Source organism: Chrysemys picta, chromosome 1, assembly GCF_011386835.1.
Source record: "Chrysemys picta bellii isolate R12L10 chromosome 1, ASM1138683v2, whole genome shotgun sequence".
Classification (NCBI taxonomy): domain Eukaryota; kingdom Metazoa; phylum Chordata; order Testudines; family Emydidae; genus Chrysemys; species Chrysemys picta.
This window is the reverse complement of record NC_088791.1, coordinates 85,748,609-85,764,154: the sequence shown is the minus strand read 5'-3', so window position 1 is coordinate 85,764,154 and position 15,546 is coordinate 85,748,609. Positions and strand designations below refer to the sequence as shown.

At 39.8% G+C, this 15,546-nt stretch overlaps 1 pseudogene; it reads right to left on the bottom strand.

Annotated features, from left to right (window-relative positions):
- Positions 1–3,623: 3,623 nt before the first annotated feature.
- Positions 3,624–14,951, bottom strand: LOC103307535 (dynein axonemal heavy chain 3-like; annotated as a pseudogene).
- Between the last annotated feature and the right edge of the window lie 595 nt (positions 14,952–15,546).

The following is a 15,546-nucleotide window of genomic DNA, read 5'->3' as shown; positions in this document are numbered from 1 at the left end:
AGTATAAAATCCGAGACTCAAGTGCTTACTGTTCTAAAAACAAAACTATTTTAGGGAAATACACCTGGACTGTGAAACTATCAAACACGTTCAATATATAGCTTGTGCTGTTAGCTCTGGTGCTCGAGCAGTAATGAAGAGGAGGTGGAGTAAATTGATTAAATGGAACACTTTTCCAATTTCCAGCACAAAGTGTAGGAGGCTGTAATGAGTGTTTAATTTAGAAGCATAATTTATCTGTATTTAATCATGCAATAATAGGTATAGATTCAAAGATATGAAGGCCAGAAGGGACCATTATGATCATCTAGTCTGACCTCCTCCTTTACAGAGGCCACAGAATTTCACCAGTTAATTCCTGCATCCTAACCAATAACTTGTGGTAGAGCCTATCTTTTAGAAAGGCATCTGATTTTGATTTAAGGACTCTGAGGCAGATCCTTAGCTGGTGTAAATTATCGTAGCTTGTCAATGAAGGCAATGGAGCTATGATAAAATACCCTAGCTGCAGATCTGTCCATGCCCCTTAGTAATCTGGGGAAATGGTTTATAACCCACACAGTTAAAAAATTTCATCTTATTTTCAGTCTGTATTTTCCTAACTTCAACTTCCAGCCATCAGATCCTGCTGTGCCTATGAATAAATAAGTTACTAAAACATTGTCTGTTGTGTAGACAGACATTCAGAACAAAAACCATCAAATAGACATAAGTTATTTATTTTAGGATTTCATGACAACTGCGAGAGTTGGTATTAGCCTCCTCGTAAGAGGGGTGAAATTAATTTATCCCATCAGAGACTATTTAATTAAAAAACAATATTAAGAGGGATTGACTAAGGTGATTGATAATGGAATACAGAGATTTTCAACTTCTTGGTCACCATTAGCAGCCTGGCCCAGCTTAATAGCGATCAAAATTCATTTTTACCATCTGAAAGGTTACTGAGGAGCTTTGGTCCCAGTCTTTTCTTATGGTGAGGTGAGGGTGAATTCTGGTTCTGCAGCTCTGGGCCCTGGGCTGTGGGACAGCCCAAGATTCTCAAACAATGGATCCACAGAAGCAGGAAAGGAGTATCCACTCCTACAGGCAGTCACCTTGCATAGCTGTTTGCTTTTTGGGCCTTCTGTAGTACCAGCTGCCTCCCACCTGACACCATCTCCTCTAGCAATAGATTGCCTACTGAAGAAACCTGAGCAGAAGGGGCAGCTGAAAAGGAAGAGACCTAGAGGTGTACCCTGCCTCTTTAAGTCAAGAATGAGACTGAGAGCAATGTTGGTGAGGTGGGTGTTTTTATGTGAATAGTTAAGCTTATTTTATGCATGTGTCTGCTGTTCGGTCTTTTGAAAATGTAGCTCACTGGAAGCATACTGGGAATGACCACAGAAAGCAGGAGGGATGCAGCAGGCATGTTATTCCAATAGACTTGCGATGGCCCTGCTGAGCAAAATTACTTCAGAAGAAGGTGAGGACACAGGAACCCAGCTAGGAAGGACCTGCCACTACCTCCATACCTCATCAGGGAGAAGAGAAAGAGGCTGGAGCCAGGTACCTTTAGAAAAAAAGCAATGCACTTCTAGGAGACAGAAGATAGTAAGGGGACTGTTGATGGAGAAGGAAGGGGATCTTTGCTTAGATTTGGGCTAGAGGATTAGGAGAAAAGGCTCCTGTTTGAAACTATGGAAGGAAAGAGAAGATGGGGAGAGGTCCTTGTTTAGAGCCATAAAGGGATTAGAAGGAAGAATGTTCTAGGGAAGAACTGCTGTGTTAGGGATGGAGAAAGAATTGAATGTGTGGAAGCAATATGCTATATGCAGAGATGGGGATGGAGAGACAGTATGCAAGGGCAGTGTAATTTGAGAGCATGGGACCCAAAATTTTGGAAGTGCTGGACACTAGCCAGCTTTAATATGCCCCTGCCAGTTATTAATGGATATTAATGGTCAGATGTTAGGAAGCTTTCAGTGTCACTGGGCATGTTGTACCTCTTCTTTGAGTAAAAAGAGGAATTCCGTTCCCAGCCCTGTTAGTCCAGCACCTTTATGAGCCCTAAATTCACTTGTAAATACAAAAATACAGCTGTTGAAAATTGTATGTATTTAAAGACAATTAGTTTCTTGTGTTCTTAAAAATGTTGGTGAGGTGGTTGTTTTTATGTGAATAGTTAAGCTTATTTTATGCATGTGTCTGCTGTTCGGTCTTTTGAAAATGTAGCTCACTGGAAGCATACTGGGAATGATCAATGATTAGGCAGAGGGAATTATTTCCTTTTTGTAACATTGTTATGGGCAAGGGGGTTTCTTATATCAGGAGCCCCCTGGTGGAAGAAGGAAACTATTCACAGTGGTTCTGGAGTTTCTGAATCTGGGAAGAGCACATCACCAATATTTATACTGAGGAGAAAAAGACAACTCCCTTTTATGAGAACAGGATTCACCATGGGCAAACCACAATATAATTCCACTGACATTTGGTTTTTCATAATTGTGTACATACATTCTCTCATAGTGCAAAGCACTTCAGTGTCCCTTCACAATGAATAGTAAAAATAACATTCAAAGAATCATAGTCCAGCAGTCTTCATCACACAGGCTTGAGACGTGTACCATACTGCAACCTGTGCAACTTGGAATGCAGTTGCTGCTTCTCAAATGCACTGCTGTATTGGGGCCATGGAGTGGGTGATCAGAGCCAGGGTCAGAAGCCAGGAACCAGAGCCAGAATCAGGATCACATCAAGAGTCAGGCTGAGGAGTCATGCCAAAGACTGAGCCAGAATCAGTGTCAGGAGTCACGCCGAAGGTCAGGACTGGAGTCAGAGCCAGACAGCTGTGCCAAGTTGACTTGGAGTCAGGGAATAGTGCCAAGGGTTAAACCAGAGTCAGGAACCAGGGAACAGTGCAGGGTCAAGCCAAAGTCAGATAGCAATATCAAGGGCCAAACTTGAGTCAGGCTGCAGCAACTTGAGTCAGGCTGCTCAGCAACTTCCTGTGCCTCCTAGTTTAAGTAGCGCATCCAGGCCAATCAGTGGGGCTGAACGTCTGCTCCAATCAGGAGCTTCGTGAGCAGAGCCTCTGCTGGGCCAGAGTCCCACCAGCCCCTCTCCCCTACTGGTTCTAGAGAGCTGTTGGGTGGTGGTTGAAGTCAGGGCACCATTTTGGGAACTGAGGGCAGAGGTTTGAGATCTGAAATCCTCCACATCTCCTCTCCAGTATCCACTGCCATATTCTTCATCCACTGTGAGGGGTGTGGCACCCCTGGTTAGAATTCAGAATTCCTTCTCCTAGGTGGTCTGCCTACCAAGGCTGAAGAGCCCCACCTATCCTGAGAAATCTGGTTTCTTTTAAGGCACCACTCGCCTTCCTCACCCCCCCATTTTTAGCAGTAACACCTCTGCCACGTGAAGGGAAGTAATGGAGAATTTAGTTGTCAGAGGCTATTGGTTCTGCTGGCCATTTGGGGTATTATAGAGGAGTTGGGAGCTTACCCCCAATCCCACCCCAGCCATAGAAACATTTAATAATTATTATAAATACATATTTGTATTATAATAGCAACTGGAGGCTCCAATAGTTACAAGCTTTAGGATTTCCTTTCCCTAATCTGTGATAACAGTGTATATGTTTAAATGTGCCTGTATGTAAAATGACCATTAAGGTTGCTGATCCTTTCATCTAATAAATTAGAGGGTTCACTGTTGTTGATAGAACTGATGTGTAGATTAATAAACTAAGCCAAAGAGTATTGATACATGGAATTGATGTAAACCAGGTTAGAGATGACAAAGGACACTACGCCTCAGTGATTTGCAGCCTAATCCAATAAAACACAATGAAAGCCATACTTGTGAATAATGACACAATGGGTCCCAATTGAAATATTAAAAGAAACCCTCCAAATTATGCATGCTTCCTCCCCACCAGCACTCCTTAATATGCCAGTGCAAATGATTTTTGATATTTTGCTAAATGTCACTCTGTGCATTTATTTTTAAATCGGATTTAATCTAAAATCTGTTCTTCAGCAGGATTTTTTTTTTAAAGAAATAAGTGGATTTCTCCATCAATTTGCAAAACTAAACTATTCAATTCAAACTGTAACCGCGACAGTGTGAAAAGCTATTTACAGGTCTGTAGCCATCTCTGGTTTCATCAATTTGTTTTTCAGTCTTTGTTGTTATTTCTTGTTTCTCATGGATCTCCTGGGACAGCTCCTTGCTTGAGGAGAGAATGTCAATAGCTCATTCGTCCTCCAGGATGTTTCCCTGTGACAATGATAAAATTTCCAAAATCTGATCTTCTATTTTTTTAAACGGCTTTCTGTAAAATACAAAAAATGGTTATTTAAAGAAACACGAAAATCATCTGAACAGAGCTACAGTCGAATAACAATCTGTTTTTGCCTGGCTGGTATAAAATAGGCTTAAAAAAAAGAGAGGGAGAATTCATCAGCATTTCTCTAGGACTTCACAAATCTGTCACTACAATTCAGGACTGTTTTTTGTATTAAATAATTTTAGTATATTGCAAATGAGAAGAGGACAATGGTTTTCAATTTAATATTTTTTTTTTGAAACCCAACTATATATTTAGTAAATCCCTAATTACAACATGTATAAATTTGGGTTATTCTAGTAGAATATTTATTTTTTGGAAAGATTGTGTGTTTTCCTGAGATCATAAGAGGTTTCTTATGCTGGTCAACACCAGGACATGCTGTAATATTTATAGCATAGTTACAGAGTCAGAAAAAAAATATGAACATGCATAGAGACAAGTATTTATATTCCAGATTAAAACTAGAGAGCGGCAGCTTGATTTGCATGAAGTTTTTTTTTAAAACTCTTTAACAATATTTGCATGGGGTATGTAGAAAAAACACCTGTTCTTTGCATCATCTAAATAAAGCTGATTCTTTTTGTCTTCTAAGTTAAGCGTTTTTTTTTAGCAAGAATACTTAACAGTGGATCTTCTAGACTTGAGGTAATCATTAAATTAAGGAAAGTTACCTGAAAAATAAATATAAAATACTTGTATTTGGTATTTCAGGGTGAGATTGTTATAGTTACTAGTATTTCCTTAGCACCAACTGACTATTTGGACCTGTACAGTACAAAAATCAGCACTATAGCAATAGTGCTTTAAGAAACTCATAATAAACATAAAAAACATAAATATTGAAGAGATATACAATATAGTATACTATTACCATTACAGGGACAGCTTCTCAGCTGATGTATGGAGTTACATTGTTGTATATCAGTTGAGTTTGTGTCCCCACTGTCCACATCTGTACATATTTCTAGAACCTGCATACTACCTGAACCTTTGCTATATTGGGTTTTTTATTTTATTGTTAGCATCAATGGGAATTATGGATGCCTATTTAGAAAGGGGACTAAACTCCCTTATTAATAACATTATTACTGCATGGCATACTGTAGCTAAGAAAACCATTGGAAATCAGGTGAGAAACCGTATTAGAGAAAATCAATCCATATCTATCTATCTATCTATAGATAGATATAGGTGTGTGTGTGTGTGTGTGTGTCTCCCACACAGGGAGACAGAACCTTTTGACCTTTCTTGCCAGAATACACATGATAAGGGTAATTGCCAGTGCTCTTATTTGTTCTCATTTTATGGTCTGTTTTTACAATAGGTGTAAGAGATAAGTACTGTGATGGCTATTTCTTCAGTTGTCTTGTTTAAATGTACTATAAAACACACTAGATGGCATACCCACTCAGAGTGTACAGCGAAGAGAATAGCAGATTAATATTAAAAACTGTGTTGAAGAGGAAAATGTTTATAAATTGCTGTAACACCGACTTAAAATAATTAAAACTGAAACAATTAAAAATAAGATTTCCTTTGACGCATGTATGCTGCTTATTTGTTACTTTTCAGTCAGCACAGAGACTGAGATCAGGCTAGTCAGTGTCTGGTTCTCCTGGAGTTGTATAATATTGTCATGTTTGTTTCTCCAGCAGTGAAATTGAACCGTGTGTGTGGGGTGGGGGGGAGAGAAGGAGAGAATTTTAATACTAGGCAGCACTGCCAGGTCCACCTCTAATGTACACCATCACCTTGGTTTCCTTAAAAATGTTCTAAAAGTATTTCACAGAATCATTCCTACTCAGAGTGGACTAATTTTTCAGCTGCAGTGCAATGGGTTCTTCCACAAAATGTACACCCCCTATGCATTTGCATTTGCTCTCTAGGTAATTTTACACTCAAATTAGATGTAAAATTATCTGATTTGTGCACAAATCAGTTTTTTTAAGCTTTCATGGCTGCCTATGCACTGTTGTGCACAACTGAAAAATTTGCCCACTACCTTTTGAAAACTTTTATTTTAAATGTTGGAATTAAACTGAAGAGAGATGTCTCTGGGAGACAGAAAATATTTCTAAGTTCTTAAGAAACTTTTCATAATACAAGGTTTAATTTTTTTTCCAGGAAGTTACTCCATATTTGAGTGTTACACATTTTCTGAGTAATTTCCTGAAATAAACATGGCGGCAGTGATGTCCTACAACTTCAGTGTTCTCTCTGTGCAACCAGGGTGATGTCTCTTTCTATGCCTCCTGAAGAATATTCCTTTGCTTCTGCTCCCATCCTTTTTCTCCATTCCTGGGCAATTTCACCTCTCCAGTTCTCTATCTCCCCTAACAGGTATTCACAACAACAGCAACAACAACAGTTTCTGATTAATCCCTGTGATTTCCTCTTCTAGTAACTTGTATAGAGAAAACATACTTTGACAGATACTTCAGGCAGATAATGAGGATTTTGGAGATGGGTGGTCATGTAGAGCTTGAAATCCCTGCTGTAATGAGTAACAGCCTCTTCCAAACCAGATATGTTCCATTCCACTTTGCTGAAATGTCAGTCTGAGCTTCACAGGCTATAGAATGGGATCAAGCTCCTCTGAAAGGTTTTCAATTAGCATCATGTTCCCAAACTATCAAAGCAAAAACATATGACGAGAAAAAAGGCAAACAATTAACAATGTTTATTTCAAAAGCGTTAAACTACTTTGGCTGCAAAGCATGGCAAGAAGCACAATTTGAATGGGGCCTAATGAACTAATTTTGACAAGCCTGTGCTTGTCGAGCATGTTTTTTTTTTATCAATACAACATGTTCCTTTTATTTCTAACTAGTGAGCTGAAATAAGCGAAACATTTTAATTGAAAACACAGTTCATACAGTAGGGATTGACAAAAAACCAACATTTCTCTCACATCAGCAGATAATAGGATCTCCCCTCTTTTATTAGACTATGACTTGATTTTAGTTCCACAGTTTCAGTATGTTGCTGTGTTAACAGAGCTACAGAAATTTGTCAGACTTGGAAATTTAGCTTCTTTTTAAAAGGCAGCTCTGGGACACCTTGATGACTTTGATGGTACAATAAGTGCCATGCAGGAGACTGGTGGCCTCCATAATGACCTCTGTATTTCAACTCCTTTAGCAGACTGGTGCTCCTAGTGTCCTGATGTGGAAGCTGTACCTCTTTTGGAGAAAGAATTCAGTTTGTGTCCGATATGAGAGCACATTCTGCTGTCAGATGGAAGTGTGAGCAAGTGTTGCATACTGGAAGGAGAGGCTCTAAGAGATTTAACTTCATATCAGCTAAACAATGGGGGTCAGTGAAAACCCTTTGTCTTCTAGAACAGGTAGAGTTTATTATTGCTGCCTGTCTCCAGTGAGGAAGGGATGTACAGGTATGCTGCCTCAGGATTTTACTCCCTGGAAAAAAAGAGAAAAGATGTATTTAAAATGCAGCTGTTTCATTGGAAGAGGTGTCTATATTTTTTTAGTTCAGTTGAAAGACTGTATTCATATATATACTGTGTACAACTGAGCTCAAATCTAGCTGTCTGAGGTATGTATGGAGCAACAATCACCATAGAATTTAAGTACTCAAAACAACATTTAGCATTAACATAAAAGTGATGGGTTTGATTCTTGAGTCTGTTGAGACCACTGTGCACCAGTCTGGTGCAGAACTGAGTCTGGGATCTGAGGGCCAAAATGATGGCTTAGAGTTGTAAGGAGGTCACCCATCACTGCTACTAAAGCTATCTCTGTGCCATGGTCTGGTCTCAAACCTAGGTCTGGAATGCTGTCAAAGGCTAGGTGCTCCTGGTATATTGTCATCACCATATTTTCATAGAGCTTTTGTGCGGCAGGGAGACTGGAGATGGGGTGATAATTTGAGATACTGTTTCTTGAGTGTTCTTCTGACAATCACACAGGGGTGCTGGAACTAAAGGTACTGGGGGTGCTGCCACACCCCCTGGCTTGAAGTGGTTTCCATCATACACAGGGTTTACAGTTTGGTTCAATGGCTCTCAGCACCCCCACTACACAAATTGTTCCAGGACCCCTGCAATCACGTTTCAAGTATGAGAGTAGATTGCCTTCACTGAAGAAAGCCATGGTTTCTGTCAGTAGTGGTCTTAGTTTTCTTCACTGGATTTCACCAGTCATAATGGGCAGGGGTCTGATTCCCCAGAAGGAGCGTGCTGCAGAGCTTCCAGTGTTGTTATTTGTCCAGACTCTGCAAGTAGGCAAAATGGTGGCCTTTGTTCCCGAGAGAATGTCTTGTATTCAGTTAATCTGTTCAGCAATGGATGCTGAGTGAAAGACCAAAGTACAGCCGTTGACACTTGGGTGTGACATTTGGTTAAGGGAGGCAAGGTTTGTTATCTGGCTGACTTTTAAAATTGATGGAATGAAATTGTTCATTGTATCGCCTCAGTGTTACACTGCTGTACTTTACTCAGCCTGCGTTGATCAGCATTCCTCGCAGCGCTGCATGTAACATGCACAGATTGGAGAGAGGAGCATCAGAGGGCATTAGCAGCACTCCAACACAGCAGTGCTTGCAATTTAAGTTAAAAAAACAAATGAACTGCATAGAGACAAAGAGACAGAGAATAGGATGAAGGGAAAAGAAGGAGAAAGATCAAGGAAGCTGAAGGGAAGAGAAAAAAGTGTAGAAAATGGTGGCCAAAAAGACAGAGAGAGTGGAGGAAAATACAAAAATATGAATAAGAGGAAAACAAGAAGAGAAAATAAAGAAAACAGAGGAGAGGTAGAGCAGTGAAGGTGAAGAGATTGAAATCCTCTCGCCTGTCAAAAGCATCACATTTTGTCAACAGTGACAGGAAAAATTGCCTCTAGAAGATCCAATATAAATCATGGGAAATGGCAGAGGAATGCCTTTCTTGGCTCAAATCACCTCATCTAATATAGAAGGAAAAGTTGGACAGAGAGCCTTAGGGGATAACATTTGTCACTGAACAAAAGGGTTACTTTAAAATGTTTAAGGGAGACTTTTCAACATTTATTTGCTCATGAACAAAACCCCAACAATCTAGAGGCACCAGCAATTGCTCAGCACACTAGAAAAATTAGGGGGAACAAAATATAATATCTAACTGGTATTTATACTGCACTCCATTAATAACGGATATGGATATAATAAACTGTGACTCTAGGAGCCCTTTTATGTCAACTAGCGAAGGTCACACCCAACACATTTATCAGAATATGTAGTCAAACAGTGTCTGGGGAGGTATCTTATGAAAACTGGTGACATGCTGGTCATGAATATCATTATGTGATGTATGTATGGGTTGTGTATAAAAAGTTATGTGTGTGTGCTGAAAATACATGCAGACCAAGTAATCTGAGGAGAGAGGATAAAGAAGGCTGTCCTAGATAAAGGAATGCTGTTTTGCCTGTGTCTCCAGTGTAAATTGAGCAAGGTGAGGCCAGAGACAATGGAAGTTACATTTGCATCTAAGTCTACAGACAAAGCAAATTGAGAGTAGGGTAAGGAAGACAGCATGTCATCTGCATCCCAGCAGGGGAGAAGAACTCCGTCTGGGGCATATAGGCCAAAGGAATACATGTTAATGGTTTACTGCACTATAAAAAGAAGGGGAGAGAACCCCATAGTTATCCATCACTTACAGGACAAATGGATCAGCATCCTCTGATTCTGTGAATGGTGGATCCTCTTGCCAGAAGGGCTGGAAATACTGGTTACTCGATGAAAATGAGAAAAGCTACTTAGGCAAAGATAGGAACTTGCTAAAGTTAAGTTTTAGTCACCAGAAAGTGTGTTTTGTTTATAACCATACCTGTTTCTTTTCCTCTTGCTTAGTATCACTTGAATCTATGGTCTTTATTAATAAATGTATTCTTAGTTTTACTATAAAGCATCTTACTGCTGTGTACTAAGGTAAAGAGTATGTCCTCAGCTGGGCAAACAGGCTAATGTGTTTGTACTGTCTCTTTGGATAGACTGACTTACTAATTTCTGTGAGTGTCCAGTGAGAAGGACTGGACACTACAGAGAGATGTCTTTGGGGAACTTGGGAACTGGGGTTCACTGAATGTTACCTGCAAGGCAAGGTTTAAACTGGTAGAGTCTTGAGGAGTTTGCTGGTAAGGCAGACAGGCTAGTGTGGCAGGGGCTGTCACACAATTTAAGGTCCAGTAGTACTATCCCCTGGAGGAATTCCAGATGAATTACACTGGCTTACGGTTCCGGGGTACCTGAAGAGAATGCCACAAACGTTCAGTTGTAGTAAGTAAAACAAATGTATTTACAGTCTATAATTTTTTTTCTCTAGCTATAACTGTCACTTCTGAGACTTTTCTGGTCATTTTTTATTCTTCTTTATTTGTGTCTAGTACTTCTCACGATGTGCTAGCTAGTGTGCAAACACAATGAAGACCTGATCCCTGTTTGAAAATGCCTGCAGTCTCTGGAAAGAAAAAGAGTGGCAGGAAGACGAGCTGACAAGTATATAAAGAAGATGCAGTTGCTCCTGCCGTTGTTTAATTTCCCACAGCATAATGCTCCGTAGACTGGGTAAACTTCTCTTACTTAAACAAATGCTATAAAAGAAAGATTTCATATTGTCAATGGACACTCAGTAATAACTGCCTCCATTTTCTCCAGCTTGACGTCTCAGCAAACAGCCAGCAGATTTACAGTGACTTTTAGCAGTAAGCTTCCTCCAGATAAATATCATTTTCCCTGACTACAAACTGAGTTTCAGTAAACATACAGAGACTGACTTTTCATACAAAAACTACAGATATTTTCCGTACGCAGTAGCGGTATATTTCAAAATATCATACATGTGTTTTAAATATTGGTGACCATATAAATATTGGCGTAGTTTCATAGCCTTTCCAATACACAGCAACATATGGTGACATTTTAAGTACTGTTTCTCTATACACTTTTATATAAGCCACATGCTACTTTCTAAGGAAGAAATGCATTCACCCCATCTCCTACAAAGTCTTAGTAATAATGCTCTGTGAGGATGGGTGGGTAGAGGTCATCAGTTCCATGGCAGTGGGTGGCAGAATAGGATTCTCCCATTGCCCCTGTAGCCATTAACCTCCTGGTTAGAAGTAGCTGTTAGAACCCTGTATGGAGCTGTAGGTGAGTAACTGTTTGGGGCCGCTGCAATTTGTTAGACTCCATCATGCGATTAGAGGACTGCGAATTTGGAATTGAGAGAGTCAAGCCCCTAAGGAAGGAACCCTAGAAGCAGCCAAGCCTAGGGGGAATCTCTAGGCTGGACTTCAAGAGTGTTAATTTTCAGGGGTGTGCACTGGAATAAAAATTTGACCGCTTTTGGAAGGGCACTTTCTGTGCCCCCAGTGGCCGGAGGAGCTGGCTCTCCCTGCCTTCACAGCTGGAGCAGCTGGCTCTCTTGTCCTCCCATCCCTTCCTGCCCCCGACCCCGCAGCCAGAGGAGCTCGCTCTTTTCTTCTCCCCTCCCCCGCAAGCGGCCAGAGGAGCTGGTTCTCCCTGCCATAGCCCCAGAAGCAGGACCTGGTTCTCCCTGCTGCGGCCCCAGGGGCAGTGGAGCTTGCACTCCCACAGCAGCTGGAAAAGCTGGATCTCCCCCTGTGGCTCCAGGGCCACAGGAGCTCTCATCTGCCCTGGCATGGGGCTGGAAGAGTTCTGTGCCTCCATTAATTGGGGGTGCCTGTGCCACGGCTTGCCTTCCCCCGGCACGCGCCCTTGACCATTTTTAAAATAAAAGCAGATCCCAGAAAATCTGGGTACAATATGTCAAAAATAACAGCATCCTCCATATCTAATATGCTGTCACGCTTACTACAGCTTCCCATTGGTAGGAAATGCTAAGGTGAAGGTTGTAAAAGGGTTTCTATTAAATCAGTCTGTTTTCACATGCTCATAACATCCAGAAAATAAGGTTTCCAATTGGTATGGGTCATCCCTAGCTTGGTCAGTGCCCAAGAGAGTACCTCTGGGCAAAGTCTGAGCAAAATCTTTCTACATGGCTGCCAACAATTCGAAGACATTTCTAAGGACAATTTTACAAGTAAGTTGCTGGAGTGTTTGTACCATTCAAGTGAATTCTAGGCTGTTTGTTATATAACTGTCGTACTTATTCATGCCCTTGCATGACTGGGATTTTTTTTTGAACAACCATCAAGAGGTTTGGATCTTTATGTCATCATCTATTCACACCCCTAACTTTCCTCAGCACTTTCTGTCTGTACCATTCACATTAAGCGAAAAAGAGCAAATATGGAATCTTGAGGCACTCCTATATCAGAGAGGATGGGAGGAAGATGGAAAACCTCTACCAGAGATTAAATGAAGCATACGCAGTTAGAGAAATAGGATTCACACCAGAGATTGCTGAAGACATTGGGTGCAATCATGGCAAAACCTCTATTTACTTCAGTGGGGCAAAATTTCACCATTGTTTTCTCACTCTAGAATAGAGTTTTAAAGGTATCAAGACATAATCTACCATGAGAAGTCACAGGTAAGAAAATGTCAGTCTTTGATTATTATTAATGCATGTATTGGAAGACTGAATATAATTGATTTAACCTTTATCTACCAGACAAAAGAGAACTTTTTAAAATCAAGTAATAGCAATACCTATAAAAACAAACAAACAAAAAACAAAAACAACAAGGAGTCTGGTGGCATAGCTATGCATCCGAAGAAGTGAGGTTTTTACCCACGAAAGCTTATGCCCAAATAAATCTGTTAGTCTTTAAGGTGCCACCAGACTCCTTGTTGATTTTTAGATACAGACTAACACGGCTACCCCCTAATACTAAACAAAAAACAGTTACAGTCCTAAATATTGGAGGGGGACAAGCATACACTGTGTTTGAGAGCAGAAGCCTGATTGGATTGTTCTGCTAAATTGCATTATTATTAATTATTATTATTTTTCTTGGTTGTATTCATCTAGTTGCTTCTATGCTCTGTTCCTACCAAACTCCATGTAGTGTCTGCATTGATAAAGTAAAAGGGGGGAAAAAGTTGGCACTAAAGAAGTTTTGAGGACCTGTAAATTGAAACCAGGCCAGGACCTAATATGGCACTTATGCAAAATTAAATGATCATTATTATTTATTTATTAAGCACTGAAAATATGCTAGGCACTGTCCTGACATTAAAAATGGAGAGCTTCAGATTCTTATCATAAAGATCTTGTAGCCTAAGGCCCTAATCTTGCAAGGATTTGTGTATGTGCTTAACTTTATGCCCAGGGAGAAGTCTGATTGAAGTCAGTTGGACAACTCACTATTTAAAATTAAACATGCATATAAGTCTTTGCAGGACGGAGACCCATGTATTTACAAAACTATGCCAGTGATTCTGCAAATGCTAAGTCATGGGACTACTCACAATAGTAAAATTAAGCACATGAATAAGTATTTTTAGGAGTGAGGCTTAAGTATGATGAAGCTTTGATAATTTTCACAATTTCTGTCTTTCCTGGCCTTTGATGATTATATTTAGGTACTCAACTAATTTTCTCTTTTGTAATGCTGACCTATTTTAAATAACATTTTGTTAGGATTTTTAATTTGTTACTTCACATCATGGTCTATTTGTATTTATAATATATTAAAAATAATGCAGGCAGACTATATTAGACTATAATGTCCCTGACACAGCTATTCCTAGAAGTATTTTATATGTATTAATTTAAGCTTTGAATGCTGTATTTGTGTAAAGCCCCTTATCATTACATGTTGAAGCACTAGCCTCTGTTATAAAAACAATCTGGTAATTTCTAGGTTTAAGGTAATTTAGTGCAGATAAAATTGGTTTCTGACCATAAGAACAGCCATACTGGGTCAGACCAAAGGTCCATCTAGCCCAGTATCCTGTCTTCTGACAGTGGCCAATACTAGGTGTTTCAGAAGGACCAATTTATATATTTATAAGAGAGATTATTCTGCCCTATGTTTGTCTCAGATTGGGCTGTCCAGTGCTACTACCCTTCCAGAGATAGTGCAACAAAAATATACTTTATTTTAAAAATTTGAAACAGCTTGTAACCATGGTTAGATAGCTTCATAGGTCACTTCCATTTTTAACTGTATGATTTCATGCCTGAAAATGATTGCCCAAAATTCAAACACAGTCAGCCTTAGCAGTTTAGCAGATATGGAGTTTATTCATTTGCCCCCATGTTTTTAATGCATTTATCAACTAAAGAGGCCACCACTAAGCTGATGTCACTGATAGCATTGTCTCCTGAAAACCTAAAGGAAATGATAAAAACTACTATTTTGAATATGTAATCAAGGGGAGTTAGGTGCTGGAGGCTTTTGAAAATCTCACTATGCACCTATCTGCATATTTAGGTACCTAAATATCTTTAAAAATCTGGCCCTCTATCTGCAAAGTAATCAGTCACTCACTGGACATCATCAGCCACGGCAGTTTCAAAGCTTTGCAGGTGCAGCAGTAAGTAATCAATAGGATCTGCAACAATGTGGATAGCTGTGCTGTATGAAAGAACTGAGACAGTAAACTGGGACATACTATAGGTAGCAGTTTCAGCAAAGCAGGATGGTTTGAGAAAAGTCTCTGATAAAACCTCAGGAGCTGAAGTCATATTCTGCATATTCTAAGATGGCTGGGAGCCTTGTGTATTTTTATTTGGTTGTCATTAATGTTTTGCTTTATGCACCCCACATCAATTGCTCTTATCTCCTTTCCCAAGCTAACCTCAGCCACTCAGCCACTGACAATTTTATAAGCCCTGCTGAAGTGAGAAATGTAGCACATTATAAAGGAATATTGAAGTGGATTTTTTAAACTATACCAAATCAGAGAGGTAATTAAGATCTCAGAGGAAAAGAAAAAGATGTTGCATTTGGGAAAAAAAGTTATATGAATCATTCTTTTAAGTAAAACCAAAGTAGCCTTTATTACCAGATTCTGACATACTATGGTGTACAAATGATTTAGAAGCAGAACAATGGCAAGGAAGGTGCAAATAGAGAGAGAGAGGTAGAGGGGAGGGAGAAAGAAAGGTAGCAGAATTTGTTTTAGCGTTTCCCCCATCTACTGATCCTGCCATTTATTTCCCCTAAATTTTAGACATTCTCAGAGCAGCACACACTTCACTCAACAGATAAATCCTACCTATTTTAAAGGTATCCTTACACTTTTCAGAGCCAAGTTAGTTGTTCCCCATTCAAGGGTTT